The sequence below is a fragment of the Puma concolor genome, chromosome B4, assembly GCF_028749965.1.
Source record: "Puma concolor isolate L17-30 chromosome B4, mPumCon1.1.hap2, whole genome shotgun sequence".
NCBI lineage: Eukaryota > Metazoa > Chordata > Mammalia > Carnivora > Felidae > Puma > Puma concolor.
Window position 1 is genome coordinate 25,513,887 of NC_141673.1, and position 19,653 is coordinate 25,533,539.

Genomic DNA, 19,653 nt, shown 5'->3' on the forward strand with positions numbered 1-19,653 from the left:
AAAAATCAACATCAGGGTGTTGTTACACCTTAATCAAACTTTAGGTCTGAGTCTTTTAGTATTTTACCTACTTTCTCCATTCAATCCTTTATTTCTTCCTAACATTGAAATGAAGGTCATGGACATGTCAGTGCCTAGCATAGTGCCAGGCACATAGGTGTTCAAAAAATATTTGTCAAATGAATCTTTCATAGCTTTAAAATTATTGATAGGAACATTTAGTCTGTAAAACTGAAAATTCTTGGAAGCAGTTTTCTCAAAGTTAACAAAACCCTAAACTCTTCTTTAATAGACAATTAGGATTCCCAAGATATTTCTCATTTTAATAAAAGACTGGAATAGAAAATTCTAAAAATCAACACAAAGATTAAAAAGCAGCCCTAAGATTAACAAAATTTTGTGTTTTGTCTTCCTTTAATTCATTCGGACTCTGAGGATCCAAGAAACAACCAGTTAGTGTTGTATCTACTTCAGAAGTTGGATCTGGCCTCAGAGTGGAGGTATCAAAGTCATTAAAATTTTATCTTGTTAGGAAACTGTACTTACCTTAGAAAAAAAAGCAAATTGACGTTTCTCCCAATATAGGGACTGTGGAAACAAGGGAAACCACTACACATCATTTCCACAATGCCCTATTATGCGAGAGAACATCTAATTTTGTTAATTCATTAAGCATTTTAAGAGTATTTTTGGCCATCACTATACTAAGGAGCTGTAGAGAGACACACAGCGGAGCCAGTGCACATTCCTTCTCCCCAAAGAGGTTACAATGCAAAGAGAGAACCAGGCGCGGAACTCAGAACAAAAGCTGTGACTGCATAATAATGTATTGGGGGTTGGGGGATGGGGATCTGAAAGCCTAGTTACTAGGAAAGCAATTTCCAGGAGGTAAGAGCTTAGGCCAGCTCTGAAAGAGGTTGATTGTAATTTTGCAGGAGTGAAAGTTGGAGGGGCTTCTACTTAGGAGATAAACATCTGCGCAGATTTAAAGGTGGGAAGTGCCTGAAGTGTGCAAGACTGTAAAGAGACTGACCTCCTAGCAGTCAAAGGCCGATAAGGGGAAAGACTGATTTTGAGGATGTAGGTAAGTTTGGGGAAGCCTGTTGATGATGTGTGAAGGGAAGAAGACATTTTTTTCTTTGTTATAGTAAAAAGCTTAGATTTCATGACATGGGTGTAAAACAAAGAGGAAAATTACGTGAGAAAAATTATTAAGACAGCTATGTAAAAATGAGGTTCTGGTTCTGGAGCTCTAGAAACAAGTTAGACATGGCATAATTTAGGCCTACGTTGTTAAGACTCACAATAAGGAAATTTTCAAAGTTGGGTAAATAGTAATAACAATAAATATATATAAGGTTATGCTACAATCGATCTCTTTAATTATTAACACAATTAATGACAATCTCCAGATAATTTCTTATCTCTAGCTCATTCCTTCCCATCCAGCATCTCTCTCTAGCTTACATCTTTGTATTCAAGACCTTTTATTGAGGACATCTATTCAGTACCCTCCTCCTATGACTTACTCAACTTGTCTTTACTTTGTCTTCTTCCCATAAATGAAAAAATATCATCTTAGTCTTTAAAAGACCCAGCCTAAATACCATTTCCTTGAAGTCATTTATGACCTCAGGAAATTATCTGAACTTCTATCTGCTAGTCACTTTGGCCACATGCAGCTCATTTTCTGAACAATTTTTTTTAATGTTTTATTTATTCTTGAGAGAAAGAGAGATAGAGCATGAGCGAGGGAGCGGCACAGCGAGAGAGGGACACAGAATCCAAAGCAGACTCCAGGCTCTGAGCTGTCAGCACAGAGCCCAACATGGGGCTCACGAGCCATGAGATCATGATCTGAGCGGAAGTTGGACGCTCAACCCGCTGAGCCACCCAGGCGCCCCTGAACAATTTTTGAATACTGATGATCTTCATTCTATTTAACCCTTTAAAACAGTTTTTTAAAAATCATGGGGCACCCAGGCAGCTCAGTCGAGTAAGTGTTGGACTTCGGCTCAGGTTATGATCTCACAGTTCATGAGTTCGAGCCCCACATCGGGCTCTCTGCTGTTGGTGCAGAGCCCACTTCAGATCCTCTATCCCACTCTTTCCATGCCCCTCTCTCACTCATCTGCACGAATGTACCCACGCACTCTCAAAAAGAAATAAACATTAGGGGCGCCTGGGTGGCGCAGTCGGTTAAGCATCTGACTTCAGCCAGGTCACGATCTCGCGGTCCGTGAGTTCGAGCCCCGCGTCGGGCTCTGGGCTGATGGCTCGGAGCCTGGAGCCTGTTTCCGATTCTGTGTCTCCCTCTCTCTCTGCCCCTCCCCCGTTCATGCTCTGTCTCTCTCTGTCCCAAAAATAAATAAACGTTGAAAAAAAAAATTAAAAAAAATAAACATTAAAAAAATAAGTATGATCATTGCAGAACACATAGAAAATAAAAATTACTTGTGGAGTGCCTGGTTGGCTCAGTCAGTGGAGCGACTCCTGATCTCAAGGTTGTAAATTCAAGCCCCATGTTGGGTGGAGAGATTACTTTAAAAAATAAAATCTTTTAAAAACGGCACTTGTAATCCTGCCACCATTACTAAAATGTTGATGTATTCCAAGTGTCCAATGTGAATAGTATATACATTCGTTTTTAAATACAATATATACATTTTTGCATCCTGCATTTAGTTTTTGCTTTTACATTGTTATTTTACAGACTCTTGGCATCCAAACCATTCTACTCAGAATCTGAAGACCCCAGCTACTGCTTCTTTTTACCTCAGCTGTTAATCCTTATATCCTCTTTCTTTATGCCTCTTGCTTCCAGGTGTCCACTGTTTGCCTTCTCAATGTGCCTTTAATTAATTAATTAATTAATTAATTTTTATTTCAATGTGCCTTTAAATCAATATTCAACCCATCTCAACCCCTTTTACCTCAGTGTTTGAGAAGAGGTTTTATCTATCTATCTATTTATGATTTTGTTTTTAAGTAATCCCTATTCCCAATGTGAGGCTTGAACTCACAAGCCCTGAGATCAAGAGCAGCATGCTCCACTGACTGAGCCAGCCAGGTCCCCAGGGGTGAGCAGGGAGAGCTTTTAAAGAGCTTCCTACAGATTGATTGGTCTTGGGTCTGGTGTTCATCTCAGACTAATAAACTCTGGAAAAGAGGGAGAAGGGGTCATACAGTCCAGTAAGATAATTTATGAAGAAGGACCCTCTTTGAAGAATGGGAATGGGAGACACAGTTGACTTGACCTATAAATCCTTCATTTAATATTTGTAGAAAAGAAGATTTTTAAAAATTTTTATGTTTTATTTTATATTTGAGAGAGAGAGACAGAGACAGCGAGCAGGGGAGGTGCATGCAGAGAGAGAGACAGAATCCGAAGCAGGCTCCAGACTCCGAGCTGTTAGCACAGAGCCCAACGCAGGACTCGAACTCACGAGCAGTGAGATCTTGACCTGAGCCGAAGTCGGGCGCTTAACAGACTGAGCCATCCAGGTGCCCCGAAAATAAGATTTTTTAAAAGTAATCTCTATGCTGAACTTGGGATTCAAACTCATGACCCCGAGATCAAGTCACATGCTCTACCAACTGAGCCAGCCAGGCACCCCCTGAAAATAGAATTTTTAAAATAATTGTTTAAGTTTATTTATTTATTTTGAAAGAGGGAATGCATGAGCAGGGGAGGGGAGAGGGAGAGGGAGAGAGAGAGAATCCCAAGCAGTCTCTGCACTGTAAGCATAGAGCAGACACAGGGCTCGAACTCACAAACTGCAAGATCATGACCTGGGCCAAAATGAAGAGTCGGTCACTTAAGTGACTGAACTACCTAGACACCCCTGAAAATAAGATTTTTGATGACTATATAATATTCTGTCCTATGACTATATCAGATATACTTATCCTTTCCCATGGTACTGAACAGTTAGGTTGTTTCTGGTCTTCACTATTCTAAATAACACTGAGCAGAAGTAAAAAATTGTTTGTATTCCTAAAAGCAAAATTACTAGATCAGTGGCGGCAGATTCTTAATATTTGCCAAAGACCTTCTAGGTGGGTTTTTTGACCTTAAAAAAGGAGAGCAAGGTTTTTGAACTTAGTTACATTTTGCTTTCTAGGAAATGCAGGAAAAACTATATTGTATGCCAAAAATACTTAAATGAAATACTTCCTCTTAAGAGATACTCTCATGTAATGGATTTTAGAAATTAAGGTGATGGGAAAGATTACAAGACAGTGGTTTATGTGTTTCGAACTGGAGGACTGCACTGGGGACAGAAGTGAATTCTATATGCACTTGTATTAGAAAAAAAGAATGAGGGGCGCCTGGGTGGCGCAGTCGGTTAAGCATCCGACTTCAGCCAGGTCACGATCTCGCGGTCCGTGAGTTCGAGCCCCACGTCGGGCTCTGGGCTGATGGCTCAGAACCTGGAGCCTGTTTCCGATTCTGTGTCTCCCTCTCTCTCTGCCCCTCCTCCGTTCATGCTCTGTCTCTCTCTGTCCCCAAAATAAATAAAAAACGTTGAAAAAAATTAAAAAAAAAAAAGAATGAAAGGAGTATTAAACTATGAAAATTCATCCCTTATCATTTATATGTGCAAAACTACATTTTATGCAATTGAATCTTCAACTGGTACTTTTTATAATGTGAATTGATTAGACTGTTGCCATTTGTTATCTACATAAGAATTCCTGAGGTTAATATGCCGATGTTAAAATTAGCCATTTCCCTTCAAACTTTTGTTTAGATAATATGCTATGAATGCCTTTGTGCGCTCTTTTTTCCCCCATTCATACCATGGAAAGATATTCCCTGAAGTGGAGTTGTTCATATGCATAATTTTATAGCTTCCCTTATATATTGCAAGATCATGTACTCCACGGACACGTTATTAACTCTGCATGTTTGTCTTGCTGCTTCTACCTCTCCTTAAAAAGATAGGTCTTTTCATTTTAAATATTCCCCACAGGGTAGCGGAGGTAGAAACGGCACACAGCTGAGCACAGAGTACAAGCTCAAGAAATATTAACGGCTTAATTTTCATGTACCTGTGGGTTTGACCTTCTCTTCTCTAGATCTTTCTCTCTCAGCTCTTCTTTTCGGTATCTGTTTCATTACCTTAAATTGGCAATTTCAGGTAAATCGACAGCTTCAGGTTAATTTTGGACACAGGAGTCTCTTCGTGTCCCTCAAATTTATGTCTCAGTAAGTGTCCCATTCTGGAACCTTTCTTGCCCGACTGCTGTCTGAGGAAGCTGAATTCAAAGCAGTCACGATCCCCTTGAGGTCACACCTAGGTTGCCTCCTCAGAAAGGAAGCGTTTTCTCAACGAATGTCTATGCCAGTCCATTTGCGCTGATTTTGAAGACAACGGAATGGGCGCGCCTTCCTGCCAATTTGACGCTGTGTGAGTCGCAGAAATTCAGTGGAGGGGTTCGGACGCCCGCGGAATCTTTTGCATCTCACAGAATTGTAGTAAACCCTGGCTGCACCCTCCCGTGCCCGGGAGATGAGGACAGGTGCGAAGCCCGCCTGGGGAGGAAACGGCTACTATCCACTCAGAGCCACATGCCGCGCTGAGCAAAGCCCATCCCTGGACCACGACCGGAATCCGGGCTGCCGCTCGCCTCTCAGGGCGCCCCCGGCAGCGGCAGCCGAGCGGGTGGCATTAGCCAAGCGGAGCGGCACCCCCGGCACGCCAAAGGCCCGGGGGGCGGGGCGGCACGGCGTCACCTGTGACGTAGCCGCTCGACCGGGCCGCCGCCGCCGCCGCCGCCGCTGAACCGGGGGCGGGGGGCCCGGGGGTGAGCGCAAAGATGGCCGCTTCGGCTCGGGCTGGTGAGTGTGCGTGACGGACGCGCGCGGCTGCAGCGGTTGGCGGAATGAGGCTCTCTACCGGAGCGGAGGTCCGACCAGAGCCTTCGGGGCCTGGGGGCACCTGGCGGTGTTTTCCCGCCTCGCAGGGCGCGGGGAGGTCCTGAGGGAGGGAGAGGGGGGCTGCGGACGGACTGAGGGGAGCGGGCCGAGGGGCGCGCGGAGAAGGCAGTGGCAGTGGCGGCGGGTCCGGCGAATTTAGAATTGGCGCCTCTGGGAAGTTTCGGTGGGTCGTGCGATGCCCTGGCCGGCGTCCTGGTGGCTGGCCACCTCAGGAGTGCCCAGAGATGCTGCGAGCAGCCGCGCGTCCCGTGTGGCCAGGGTCACCGCGTAGCCACCCTGAGCGGGGCTGGAGGGGCATGAGTTGGGAGGAGAAGAGGCGGAATAGGAAGACTTTGGGGGGTGCGGAGGGGGAGATGTGCTCTGACCCGCGTTGGGGAGCGCTATGTAGATGTGATCATGAATAGGGATGCGCGCTGGGCGCTCTGCAGAGCTGGTACTGTCGAAATAAAACCGCATCCTAACCCCTGGCTCTGATTGCTGCCAGGTGATGCTCGAAATCCCCTGGGAGGCTTTGGAAGGGCATTTTCTAGCCGTCTATGAGGAATGGCTTGCTTTCCTTCCATCGATCGGGTCCCAGCGTTGCCAGCACCTGCTGCCACTTAGAGACACTTAGGATTTTTGAATACCAGCTTCCGCTGGCCTTCGGGGAAGGAATGCTAATGGGCTAAACTCATTTGGGGGCGTAAGAAACGTGTTAGCATGAGAAGAAAAAAATGTTCAAGTTTAAGAGGTGGTAGGAGACCCTCGTCCGCCCACTCCCAATAAAAAAGAAAGTGAAACGTAGTGGTTGTTTCAACTGCAATTTTGAGCTGTTGTACATTCTGCATGTAACCGGATAATTTCTTGCAGTTTTAATTTTGGAAGTAGACAATTTAGCAAGTCTTAGGAGAGTCGCTTTGTCCTTAAGCCCTCCTGATTTCCCCCACTTTTAAACTCTAATGGTCCTATCTTGCAAGTAACGGGATTGTGAAATTAGCATGGAAATAGGACCTTCAGACCCTGCACTTGAATTCCTTATTATCTGTGAAGTAGCCTGTGCGGGGCGGTGGGGGGGTGGGGGGGGGGAGTAGGGGGTGGTAACATAGGGCCTGGAATTCCATTTTGAGTTGTCTTTAAAATCAGTATTCAGTGTAAACAATGAAAAAAAAAATAGCTGTTCACTGTGATCAAATTCAGAAAGCCAAACATGAGTTAAGCACGTGTTTATAGAATATTTCATCATCTCAGTGAGATTCAATATTCAGTTGTCTTGAAAGAGAGGAAAACTTTGTGTTCTTGGAGCCCTAATCTTTTTATCCTTAATTTACCATCTCGGGATTTGAAAGAGATTTTTATTTTATTTAATTTCCAACCCCTACCCCCACACAGATTTGAAAGAGATTTTAAACATTTTGTCTTGTTTACCTTTTCTCCACCCTGCTCCGATTTCTCTAGCTTTTTGTATATTAGCCGTTCATTTTGCAAAGGATGGCAGATTTTTCATTCTAGGAATTTTCATGTAGTCTATCTATATTGAAATTTAGAGATATTCTAATATTGAACAAAGTTGAGCGCATACAGTGTAGAAAGTTGAAATGTTTTGGCTGTTTTCATTGTACATTCACCTTGTTTTTCTTCCAGAATATTAATTATCCCAGACTTTTTAGCTTAAAAACATTTAAGTGATAAGTGAATCTGTGTTGAGTATACTATACAGTGATACACTTTTTGGAATATTTAAATTGGAAAATCTGTTGAAGATTTGGGTTAAATATTTGAAATATATTGTTTCTACCTGTCTTTACCCTCCCCCCATCTTTTCACAGATTTTTCTTTCTGTACTACAGAAATTTATCATATATACCCTCTACCAAAATTTTCCTCTACATGCTTAAATCTTACTGAGTATTATAGCATTGGTGGTACGTAAGAGGATTTTCTGCTCATTGGGTTGTTTGAGGGCAGAGTCTGATTGTATTTTGTTTGTATCCCCAGCACCTGACTATCTGCTTATCATGAGGGAAAATCCCTGTAAGTGTCGACTTGTGGTTTTGAATGGTGCAGAGATATAGAGAAAGGCAACGTCTTGGCTTCTTATAGGCAGAAAAAGGGTGCTTTGAAGTGTTTCTCCTTCCTGTAATGTTAGGCAGAACAAACATGGTTGCCGGATTCTAATGGAGTTGTCTGGTTGAGGGAGATTAGACAGAGACTGGGTTAAGAGACTAATCAAGGTAGGAAATGTGTGCCCATCATTTTCTGGATTCAGTAATGGACAGTTTTGCCATTAGGCCTAATCGAAATAGAAAGTGACAGGTCACTAAAATATAGGAGGATTCTATAATACTGGCTTTCTGGCAAAAATTAAGATTATTGAAGTACATTGGTTTTTCACAGCGCTTTCAGAGACCATAAAACTTTACTTTCAGTGGAGTTTTACATACCATGGGAAAAGCTTATTTATAGTCCAAGAATATATTTGTTAGGCCAAATTATAGATGTGTTAGAATGATAGAGTCTAAGCATTTTACACAAAGTATTTGAACTCAATTTTCTAGACCCATAATAGAATGCTTAATTTTTTTTTTTTTTTTTTTTTTGAGAGGTGGGGTGGGGAAATGGGCAGAGGGAGAAAGTGAGATAATCTTAAGCAGGCTCCATGCTCAGCACAGAGCCTGACATGGGGCTCAGTCCTGCGACTCTGGGATCATGCCCTGAGCCAAAATCAAGAGTTGGGTGCTCAACTGAGCCACCCAGGTGCCCCACTCAATCTTTTTGTGAACATTTGTCCCATTGTTATGAAGTTAGCTGCAGTATGTTGATATATAAGTATGGTGATGTGACACTAATGATAAATATTTTGGAACAAAATTGCCCATGAATGAAATACCTGTAAGTAGTTATGGGTAAGGAAATCAAATAAACCTGGTGGCAGAACTTAATTTCCAGTTCTTTTTCTTAGAACATGAACTAGATTCAATCTCTGTGCTTCTGGGGAGGCAATGTCAGAGATGTGAAGAAGGCCCAGGGAAAAAGAGTATCCTTTTTTGTTTAATGAAGAGTTTCAAGCGAGATCAGGGTAATTATAGATTCTAGATTTCTAGAGGAAGGAAGAATAACTAGGGCCTTTCTAGGGATAAAGGAAAGGAAATACATCATGATTGATAAGAGGTGCCAAAGCACTTAAGAGGCATGATAGCATACCTAAGAGTATGGGAGAGTTTGAGAGGCCATTTTGTTAATTCATTCAATCATTTGTTCATTCAAATTTTTGAACCCCTTTGTACCAGGCACTATACTTGACCCTTGGCATTTTGCAAACATCTCCTAAGAGCACAGGTTACTATGGTAGTTCCATGGAAATTTGGAACCTGCTTATAAGAAGTGGGGTAGGATTTGCCCTAATTACTATGCATAAAGGTTCTTTTCATTCTTATCCAAATGAACGCAAAGATTGGTGTGGTTAGTAATTCCTAAGGCCAACTTCCTATTGAAATTGCCATTTCCTCCTATCTTTTATTATGGAAAATAACAAATCTTCCTACTTTTAATAGCTTTTAGAGGATCTGTTTAGGTTATTTGGTACTGTTAAAAGAAAATTAAATTTTGTTATAAAAATTATCTTTATTAAAATAAAGATTCAGCATATGTTGAATCTTTAATATCTATCCCTCTAGGAATTCTCAAATGAGACAAAGATGATTACTGTGATGCAATTTTATTTAAATATTCTTTATGCCCAGTGTTATGTATGTATATAAGTATTTATATAAAATGTGCACACCCATTGCCTTTGAAACAGTAGTAAATACCCCAGTTACAAAAATTTTTCATTCACAATATGGTCATTTGTATATAAAAACATTTTAATAAAAGATGTGTGAAAAGTGGCTGGTCATAGATGAGAATAGAAAAGTATGTATTGTGCCACAATTTGAAGGCAATTTGAAGGCACTTACAGGCCATGGTAAAGAGTTTAGACTGATCTTGTGGTCTTTCAAAACTTTTAAACAAATTTTCAATGATTGCAAAGCTGTTCTATGAGACACACTAGAAATGATGTAAAATGCAAATGTTTTATGACTCTGAAAAGGGAGAAGCTTTTTTTGAGGGGGAGGGGGAAGAGCGCAAGTGGGGGAGAGGCAGAGAGAGGGGGACAGAGGATCCTAAGTGAGCTCACACTGACAGACTGACAGCCGCAAGCCCAATGTGGGGCTTGAATTCACGAACCTGCAAGATCGTGACCTCGGCTGAAGTCGGAGGCTCAACTGACTGAGCCACCCAGGTGCCCTGGGAGAAGTTTAATAGAGCATAATGATCCTATTTTAGTGTCTGTTCAGATTTTTAAATATAGATTTTCTTTTAGGAGTGTATATTAGCCAGTTCCCTCGTTCTGTGTCACTTTTTTTTTAAGCTTTTTTTTTTTAAGTTTATTTATTTTTGAGAGAGAGACCAAGTGCAAGTGGGGGGAAGAGCAGAGAGAGAGAGGGAGATACAGAATCTGAAGCAGGGTCCAGGCTCTGAGCTGTCCGCACAGAGCCCAGTGCAGGACTCAAACTCATGAACTGCAAAATCATGACCTGAGCTAAAGTCAGACACTTAACCAACTGAGCCACCCAGGAGCTCCCTGTGTCACTTTTTAAAATAGTAATTTAGTTTGGCTATTTTTGTGTGTTTATTTTTCATGGTAACTTCCTGTTTTTTCATGAAAACATTTTTTAAAGCAAAGAATATGGAAACTGTGCTGCTAATTGCACTGGTGAGAAGATCAAGATTACTTTTATGTGAATGATCTTTAGTACCTGTCCTCCTCTAGGAACTTCCAAAGTTTATACTGTCATTGTACCTTTCCATATTTTCTTTCTAAGTGTTTTAAGATAAAATAGGTGGAATGGGGTGGTCAGCTGAAAAGACCATTTTGTTGAAGGTAACGAATTTATAGAGGAATGTTAATTTTTGAAGTAAAAAAATTAGCTATCCTTCTAAGTTTTCAGTGATTTTTGTAGTTCTTAGTAATATTTGTATTTGGAGCACAAATATTTATTTAAAGGGTCACTGCATATCATACCAAAATTTAACCTTTTTGTTTAACTTTGTTGTTTATTTTTAATTTTTTTAAAGATTTTATTTGTAAGTAATCTCTACACCCAACATGGGGCTCAAATTTAGAACCCCAAGATGAAAAGTCACATGCTCTACCGACTGAGCCAGCCAGGTGCCCCTGTTTATTTTATTTTTATTCTTTTAAGGATTTTATTTTCAAGTAATCTCTATACCCAATGTGGGGCTTGAATTCACAATCCTGAGATCAAGAGTTGCATGCTCTACTGACTGAGCCTGCTAGGTGCCTCTGGTTGTTGTGGTTTGTTTGTTTGTTTGTTTGTTTGTTTGTTTTTAAGTTTTTATTTTGAGAGAGAGAGCATGAGGAGGGGAGGGAGAGAAAGAGAGAGAGAGAGGAAGGAAGGATGGAAGGAAGGAAGGAAGGAAGGAAGGAAGGAAGGAAGGAAGGAAGGGAAGGAAGAAAGAAAAGAAAGGAAGAAAGAAAAGAAAAAAGAAGGGAAGGAAAGAAGGAAGGGAGAGAGGGAGGAAGGAAGGGAGGGAGGAAGGAAGGAAGAAAGAGAGAGAGAAAGAAAGAAAGAAAGAAAGAAAGAAAGAAAGAAAGAAAGAAAGAAAGAAAAGAAAGGAAAGAAAGAAAAGGAAAGGAAGGAGAACCCTAAGCAGGCTCCTCACTGCCAGTGCAGAGTCCAATGTGGTGCTCAAACTCACAAAACTGTGAGGTCATAACCTGAGCCAAAACAGAGTCAGACACTTAACCAACTGAGCCACCCAGGCACCCCACCTAGTTTTTTTGTGTGTTTGTTTTGTTTTGTTTTTTAATAAATTCTACTCCCAACATGGGTCTCCAGCTCACGGAATTGAGATCAGGAGTCACATGCTGTATCAAGAGTTGCTTGACGTACCAGCTGAGCCAGCCAGGCACCTAAAATAATTAGGGTTAGGGAAGTATATCTCAGTTTACTTTTGTATAAAGTCTGTTTGGGGTGTCTGAAAGCACATAGAATGGTACTAGACACGTGGTAGGCTGTGGTTAAGGATGGAGAAATAGGATAATGATATCACAAAATATCAGGAAACTGTTCCTTAACTGACCTTGAGGGAAAAATAGCCACTTGGTTGAGGGTGGGGGGGCAGTTTGGGTCACTAGTAATCAGTGACCTCCTATTCTTTCTTTTTGTCTAAGTATAATTGGCTTCCTATTCTTAACCACTTATTCAAATGTCATAAAGAGAACTGAAGCAAGACCTGCATTCAATACTAGTTGTTTGTGCCAAGAATTTGGTAGCCTAAAACAACATGGCTATCAAACCTATAGGATTTTTTTTTTTTTTAAGTAAGATGGCTTTTTTTTTTTTTTTTTTTTTAACTAAGACGCTAAAAAAATGTTTGACATATAGTCCCTCCCTGGCCATAGGGAACCTATCCAACAGTTCAATGGCAGTAAGGATGTATATACAAACAAAGGATTCACATTTGGCACAACCCAAGTCCTTTAGGAAGTTAGACATTTTTTAAAATTTGCTAATTTATTAATTGATTTTAATCTCTATACCCAACATGGGGCTCAAACTCATGACCCTGAGATCATGAGTCACATGATCTACCAACTGAGCCAGCCTGGTGCCCCAGAAATCCTCTGTTTTATTGAACTATGGGGAACAGAGGATTCTAATAGTTAAAGGCTCAAAGGAAACTTGGAAGATTAGTTTGGCAGGATAGTACTGTGGAGGAGAATGAGAGTCTGGAGGATGGGAAACCAGTTTGGAGGTTACTGCTGTACCTCAGGAATGATACAGTAAAGTCCATAATAAGAATGATAGCTCTGCAAATGAAAAGGAATAAAGACTTGGGGAGTGATAACCTTTTATACATAGGTGATAAGAATGTTTGAGTAGAAAGGATGGGAGGGAGGAGTAAAACCAAAGACAAAACAAAACAAAATAGCCTGGGTACTTAAATAATACTACTCTATCTTTAATAAGAGAATATTAGGGGGGTCTGGGTGGCTCAGTTGGTTGGGCGGCCAGCTTCAGTTCAGGTCATGGTCTTGGAGTTCATGAGTTTGAGCCCCTCATTGGGTTTACTGCACAGAACCCCCTTTGGATCTTCTGTCCCCTTCTGTTTCTGCTCCTCCCCTGCTCACGTACGCTCCCTCAAAAATAAAACATTTAAAAATATTTTTAAAAAATACGAGAATATTGGAAGAGAAACTAACTCTGTGACAGCAAGATGTACAGGTAAGCTGAGTTTGCAGTGTGCCTGAGACTGGTTCAGAAAAGTTCTGGTGGTCAGCTACCTACATCTGTTATTGAACTTCTGCCAATAGGATGAGCCATTGAAATAGATGTCAGAAGGGTATTACTACATGCTGAAAGCCTGAATTGTATGTTGCAAAGGGCTATCATTTGAGTAAATGAAAATCAATTTCAGAGAGTCTCCACTGGGTGGTAAGTATAAGCAGTTTAGTGCTGTTAAACTGTTACAAGTTAAATAGTTTACCCATGTATTTGATACTTGTGTGTGATGTAAATTTTTAACTAAAAATACCATATTTAATAAGATCTTATGTTTTCTTTCTCTTCTAGTCATTTTAGTTTTCTATTTTATAATTGCTTTTGTTATATGTTAACTGTATAAAATAATTAGCTTTCAATAAGTCAAATACAATTATTAAACTGTAGAGATTTGCTATATAACAGCAGTAGCAGGGAATTTTAAAAATAAAAATGTTCATCAGTTATATGCCATGGAAAGTTTAAATAGCTTGATGGTTTTCTTTGAACCAATTAAAAATTTCATTGTCTTTAATCAGTGAAGAATAACAGAGCTTTCAGAATATTATAAATCCATCTGTCTTTTCAAATAAAGGTAGCATACTTGGTTAAAAAAACATTTCATAGGGGCGCCTGGGTGGCGCAGTCGGTTAAGCGTCCGACTTCAGCCAGGTCACGATCTCGCGGTCCGTGAGTTCGAGCCCCGAGTCGGGCTCTGGGCTGATGGCTCACAGCCTGGAGCCTGTTTCTGATTCTGTGTCTCCCTCTCTCTCTGCCCCTCCCCCGTTCATGCTCTGTCTGTCTCTGTCCCAAAAATAAATAAACATTGAAAAAAAATTAAAAAAAAAATTTCATAGATATTAATTGGAACTTTAAGTATGAAACATTTTTTAAATGTGTGAGAAAATGATAGTATGGATTATTTTAATCCTTGTATATAGATTCCATTCAGAACACCTTGACTAATTGTGTGTTGCTATTATATAAGGTAATATTTTATCAGATTCTACATGGAGTATGCAAAAATATTTTGTTTTCTCTCTTTAAAGTGAACATACTGAGGGGCGCCTGGGTGGCGCAGTCGGTTAAGCGTCCGACTTCAGCCAGGTCACGATCTCGCGGTCCGGGAGTTCGAGCCCCGCGTCAGGCTCTGGGCTGATGGCTCGGAGCCTGGAGCCTGTTTCCGATTCTGTGTGTCTCTCTCTCTCTGCCCCTCCCCCGTTCATGCTCTGTCTCTCTCTGTCGCAAAAATAAATAAACGTTGGGGAAAAATTTTTTTTTAAAAATAAAAAAAAAAAAAATAAAGTGAATATACTGATAAAAATTACATAACCAACCTGCTGAAGCTAAACAGAGTTTAATACATAGCTTCTCCGCAGTGGATTAGCAAATGAAAAGTGCTCTGAACCCAATAGAGGAAAATAGGAAGTGTCAAGGAAATACTCCCATACCCCTTAATTTTCCTCCAAGCTTTTAGATCTTGTGTGATGAGACCCCTTTGGGGATACCTTTTTAAGTGTCTCTGAGCTTTGACACCAGGCAGCAGAGCAAACTGGAAGCCTCAGGTGGCAGCAACCTGGCTTTCTAGTTTCTGCTTACCTCCCTGCCCCTCTTTTGGTCATCTGCCCTCCTGGTTTCTTTCATAACTTGACCGGGTAAGTGGACCCCCTGCTCTAAAATATTAATCTTATTGGTCATTCAACCATTCTGGTTTCACTTCTTGGTGGGTTTTTTTGTTTTGGTTTTTAAGATTTATTTTTGGGGCGCCTGGGTGGCTCAGTCGGTTAAGCCTCTGACTTCGGCTGAGGTCATGATCTCGTGGTTTACTGGTTCGAGTTGTGTCGAGCTCTGTTCTGACAGCTCAGAGGCTGGAGCCTGCTTCGGATTCTGTGTCTCTCTCTCTCTCTGCCCCTCTCCCCTCACGCTCTGTCTCTCTCTCCTTCAAAAATAAATAAACATCAAAAAACATTATAAAAGATTTTATTTTTAAGTAATCTCTACACCCAGTGTAGGGCTTGAACTCACAACCCTGAGATCAAGCAAGAGTCTCTGGTTCTATCAACTGAGGCAGCCAGGTGCCCCTGGTTTCACTTCTTCAGATTTTTTTAAAAAGATTTTATCTTTGAGAGCTCCCCTTTTAAAAAGTAAATACTCCTGGGAGAGGTTAGACCTTAGTTCTCAGCTAATACCTTCATTTTCAGTTAGCACCTTAGTTGGGCTCAGTATACATTTGGCTGAGAAGAATGAATCCCTGGCTAAAAGTGATAAAACTAGAAGAAAATTAGCCTATATAATAGCAGTAGCAGTGGCAGTAGTCATAGTAGTATTGTCAACTAAGATACTGAGAGCCACATAATTAAGTGCCAGGGTTTATTCTAAGTGCTTTATGGATATAAATTTCTCCGATTCCCTCAACAACCTTATTGGTGTTCTTACCACCGTTTCTTAAAGATAAGAAAACTGAGGTAAGTAGAGCATAAATAATTTGTCTAGGTCACTTGGTAAATATAGCTAAGTGTTAAACTCAGTCATTTGTATTCTAGAGTGTCCTTTCTAACCATTTTGTTGTGATACCTCTCCACTGCTATATTGCCTCTCAGAGAGATGGCATCTGATCAGCATTTCTCTTTTTTCAGGGTTTTTCATTGAATGGAATCACAATGTTCAATTTTAGGCCACTTCCTGTTGAAGGGCCGTGAGAACCTTGCCATCATCATGTAAATAGATTTTTTAGTAACAATTAGGAATGTATTTGCAGAACAGAGAAGAGATTAAAGAGGCTCGTGTATAATTTAGCTACATATGTGCTAAATTATATACTAGTATGCATATTTAAAATTTATTGTATAAGTAACATGCTTATTTAGATATTTGAAAATATGGATAACCCCAAAATAAACTATATTATACATTCTTTCTAGAAGTTTCTTTTCTTTTGAGTCTTCTTTTCTGAATGTTATGCAAGGTGTAATTCATACCACCTCTAAAATTTTAGAATGAAATAATTTCCCTTGAGTAAATAAGCAGCATTTCCATCTTCATCTCAAGAAGTTGAACTAATCATTATTGTCTGACTTTCCAGAAAGGAATGTTTAAATTGTCTCTGTATTCTTTATATGATCCTTTTTATTTTATTTTTTATATAATCTTTTTAAAACAAAAGTAGAGGGGGCCTGGGTGGCTCAGTTGGATGAGCATTTGATTCTTGATTTTGGGCTCAGAATTGACCCCTGCACTGAGTGTCGAACCTGCTTAAGTTTCTCTCTCTCCCCCTCTGCTTCCCTCCCCAGCTCACATGTGCTCTCTCTCTCTTAAAAAAACAAAACAAAACAAAACAAAACAACAACAACAAAAAACACATTAAAGTAGATAGAAGAGAACCCTAGATTTTTCTCTTAATCTCCATATTGAACCAGTTCTTTAAGCCAAAGTTTGTTTGACGCTAATCTACCTCTGCTCCCATCTTTCCTTCAACACTTCTGCAGCTTTAATTTCCTTATATCTGGAGTAATAATCTCTTTTAATCATTCATCCTTCCTCTGGGTCTGCATTTCAGATCCATCTGTGACCTATATATCTGATCATGTCATTCTTCTCTACAGTTTTTCAGTGACTTATTGCCCATAGTTCCTGGAAGCAGGCTTGGGGATGATTAGGGCAGGGAATTTTCTGGGTCTTAGGTACCCATGAATGGATCTAAAAGGGAAGTTGGGATGTGTGCAGGCTCCAGGTGACCACCTCCCCCTGACTCTGCGGACTGCACATAATGGGAGAGGGTTAGGGCAGGGACCCCCTTAAGTGTCAGGTCTGGGCCCTGGTGGTCTAGGTTTATAGGAAGAGCATGCTGTTGCTGTGTAAACTTTTGCTGGCAACAAGGATCAAAGCTGGGAGACCATTTAGGAGCCTTATTGCAGTAATCCAGGTGAGACTTGATTGTGACTTGGACCAGGGTGAGAGCAGTAGAGGTAATAAATTGTCGGGTTCTTGATATATTTTTAAGATAGAGCCAACCATTTTTTCCTGAAGGATTGGTGTAGGGAGAGAGAAAAAGGAGTCAAGGATGAGATATTTAGCTTCAGTACGTGGAAGGATTTAGGATAATGGAGCATATTAATCTTTGATGTCTTAATTTTGCCATTAGCAACTACTGTTGAATGCTAGGAGTTCTAATAAAATACTGTATTTGAACAGATTCTGGACCTCAGGAAATTTTGAAGGAAGAGAAATAAACTTGAAATATGAGCCTGAAGGGGTGTCTGGGTGGTTCAGACGGTTAAGTGTCCAACTCTTGATTTTGGCTTAGGTCATGGTCTCACAATTTATGAGTTCGAGCCCTGCATCAGGCTCTGCACTGACAGTGTGGAGCCTGCTTCGGATTCTCCCTCTCTCTCTGCCCCTATCCCACTTGTGCTTGTTTACTTATTTATAAATAAATAAACTTCAAAAATTTTAAGAAAAAAATGTGTGCCTGAAATGTGTACACATGTGAGTGTTGGGACTGGTCAGCCTTAAGTCCATATTCAGGATACACCCTACATTTGAAAGTTAAGAAATGAAGGGGGAGAGGCTCTCTGATTGCTAGGAGATTTTACTAAAAAAAAAAAAAAAAAAAAATTGGTGAGAAGGAACCAAAAATCAACTTCACCTTTGCAGCTTTCTTAGATGCCTGGAGGTGGCACCTAAGTACCATTGAAATTCATATTGCTGTCCTAAAAAAATGTATTTTTTATTTATCTTTTCAAATTTATATTTAAATCCTAGTTAGTTAACATAGTGTAATATTGTTTTCAGGAGTAGGATTTAGTGATTCATCACTTACGTATAACACCCAGTGCTCAACACAAGTGCCCTCCTTAATCTCCATCACCCATTTAGCCCATTACCCACCCATGTCCCCTCCAGCAACCCTCAGTTTGTTGTCTGTAATTTAAAGAATATCTTACCATCTGCTTCCCTCTCTTTTTTTCCCCCTTCTCCTATATTCATCTGTTTTGTTTATTAAATTCCACATACAAGTGAAATCCTATGGTATTTGTCTTTCACTGACTGATTTCTTTCACTGAGCATAATACAGTCTAGCTATATCCATGCTATTGGAAATTCCAAGATTTCATTCTTTTTTTTTTTTAAGAGAGAGACAGAGAAAGAGAGAGAGAGCGAGCACACGCACACATGCACAAATGGGGATGAGGTAGAGGGTATCTTAAGCAGGCTCCACGCTCAGCTCAGAGCCCAACTCAGGGCTCCATCTCACATGAGACCGTGATATCATGACCTGAGCCAAAATCAAGAGTTGGACATTTGGGGTGCTTGGGTGGCTCAGTCAGTTAAGCATCTGACTCTTGAATTCAGCTCAGGTCATTATCTTACTCATGAGATTGAGCCCTGAGTCAGGCTCCAAGGGATCCTGTTTGGGATTCTCTCTCCCCCTCTCTCTCTGCCCCTGCCCTGCTGTGTTCTCTGTCTCTGTCTGTCTCTCTCAAAATAAATAAATAAACATTAAAAAAAAAAAAAAAAGAGTTGGATTCTTAACCAGCTGAGCCACCCAGGTGCCCCAAGATCTCATTCTTTTTGATGGCTCAGTAATATTCCATTGTTACCTATACCCCACATCTTCATTATTCATTCATCAGTTGTTGGACATTTGGGCTCTTTCCACAATTTGGCTATTGTTGATAATGCTGCTATTAACATTGGAGTGCACATACCTCTTTGAACCACTGTTTTTGTATCCTTTGTATTTACTAGGTAAATACCTAGTAATGCAATTGCTGGATCATAGGGTAGTTCTATTTTTAACTTTTTGAAGAACCTCCATACTGTTTTCCAGAGTGGCTGAACCAATTTGCATTCCTGCCAACAGGGCGAGAAAGCTCCCCTTTCTCCACATTTTCACCAACACGTGTTGTTTCCTGTGTTGTTAATTTTAGCCATCCTGACAGGTGAGAGGTGGTATCTCATTGTGGTTTTGATTTGTATTTCCTTGATGGTGAGTGATATTGAGCATCTTTTCACGTGACAGTCATCTGGATGTTTTCTTTGGAAAAATCAATTCATGTCTTCTGCCCATTTCTTAACTGGATTGTTTGTTTTTGAGGGAGGTTGTTTGATAAGTTATTTATAGATTTTGGATAGTGTCCTTTTATCAGCTGCCCTAAAAGTTTGAAAGTATTGATCATACTACATAAAATGTTCTGAGTTCTGGAACTCAGAACTCCACTGCTTACGCCTGGAGCCTGACTCAGGCCATCCCATGACCCTGGGATCATTCAGCTGAAATCAAGAGTGGCTCAACCAACTGAGCCACGCAGGCACCCCTACTATCTTTATTTTTATTTATCTATTTTTAAGATTTTACTTTTAAGTAATCTCTATACCCAATGTGGGGTCCAAACTCACAAT

At 40.5% G+C, this 19,653-nt stretch overlaps 1 protein-coding gene and 1 long non-coding RNA gene across 6 annotated transcripts in view; one reads left to right on the forward strand and one right to left on the reverse strand.

Annotated features, from left to right (window-relative positions):
* The window catches only part of LOC147578972 (uncharacterized), a 50,331-nt gene extending 44,527 nt beyond the window's left edge, over nt 1-5,804 (reverse strand). For both annotated transcript variants that reach the window (XR_015253424.1, XR_015253423.1), the window contains exon 1: nt 5,056-5,804. This is a non-coding gene — a long non-coding RNA (uncharacterized LOC147578972). The remainder of the gene's footprint in view (nt 1-5,055) is intronic.
* USP44 (ubiquitin specific peptidase 44) overlaps nt 1-19,653 on the forward strand; it is a 56,169-nt gene that overhangs the window by 18,559 nt on the left and 17,957 nt on the right. Inside the window, exon 3 of one of the 4 annotated variants that reach the window (XM_086712619.1) lies at nt 936-1,084. The exons of 1 other annotated variant lie outside the window; for it this stretch is intronic. The gene's annotated coding sequence lies outside the window, so the exon portion shown is untranslated. Of the gene's footprint in view, nt 1-935; nt 1,085-5,747; nt 5,846-14,562; nt 14,907-19,653 lie in introns of those variants that run through there. 2 more of the 4 variants (XM_086712620.1, XM_086712621.1) reach the window with 2 other exon arrangements.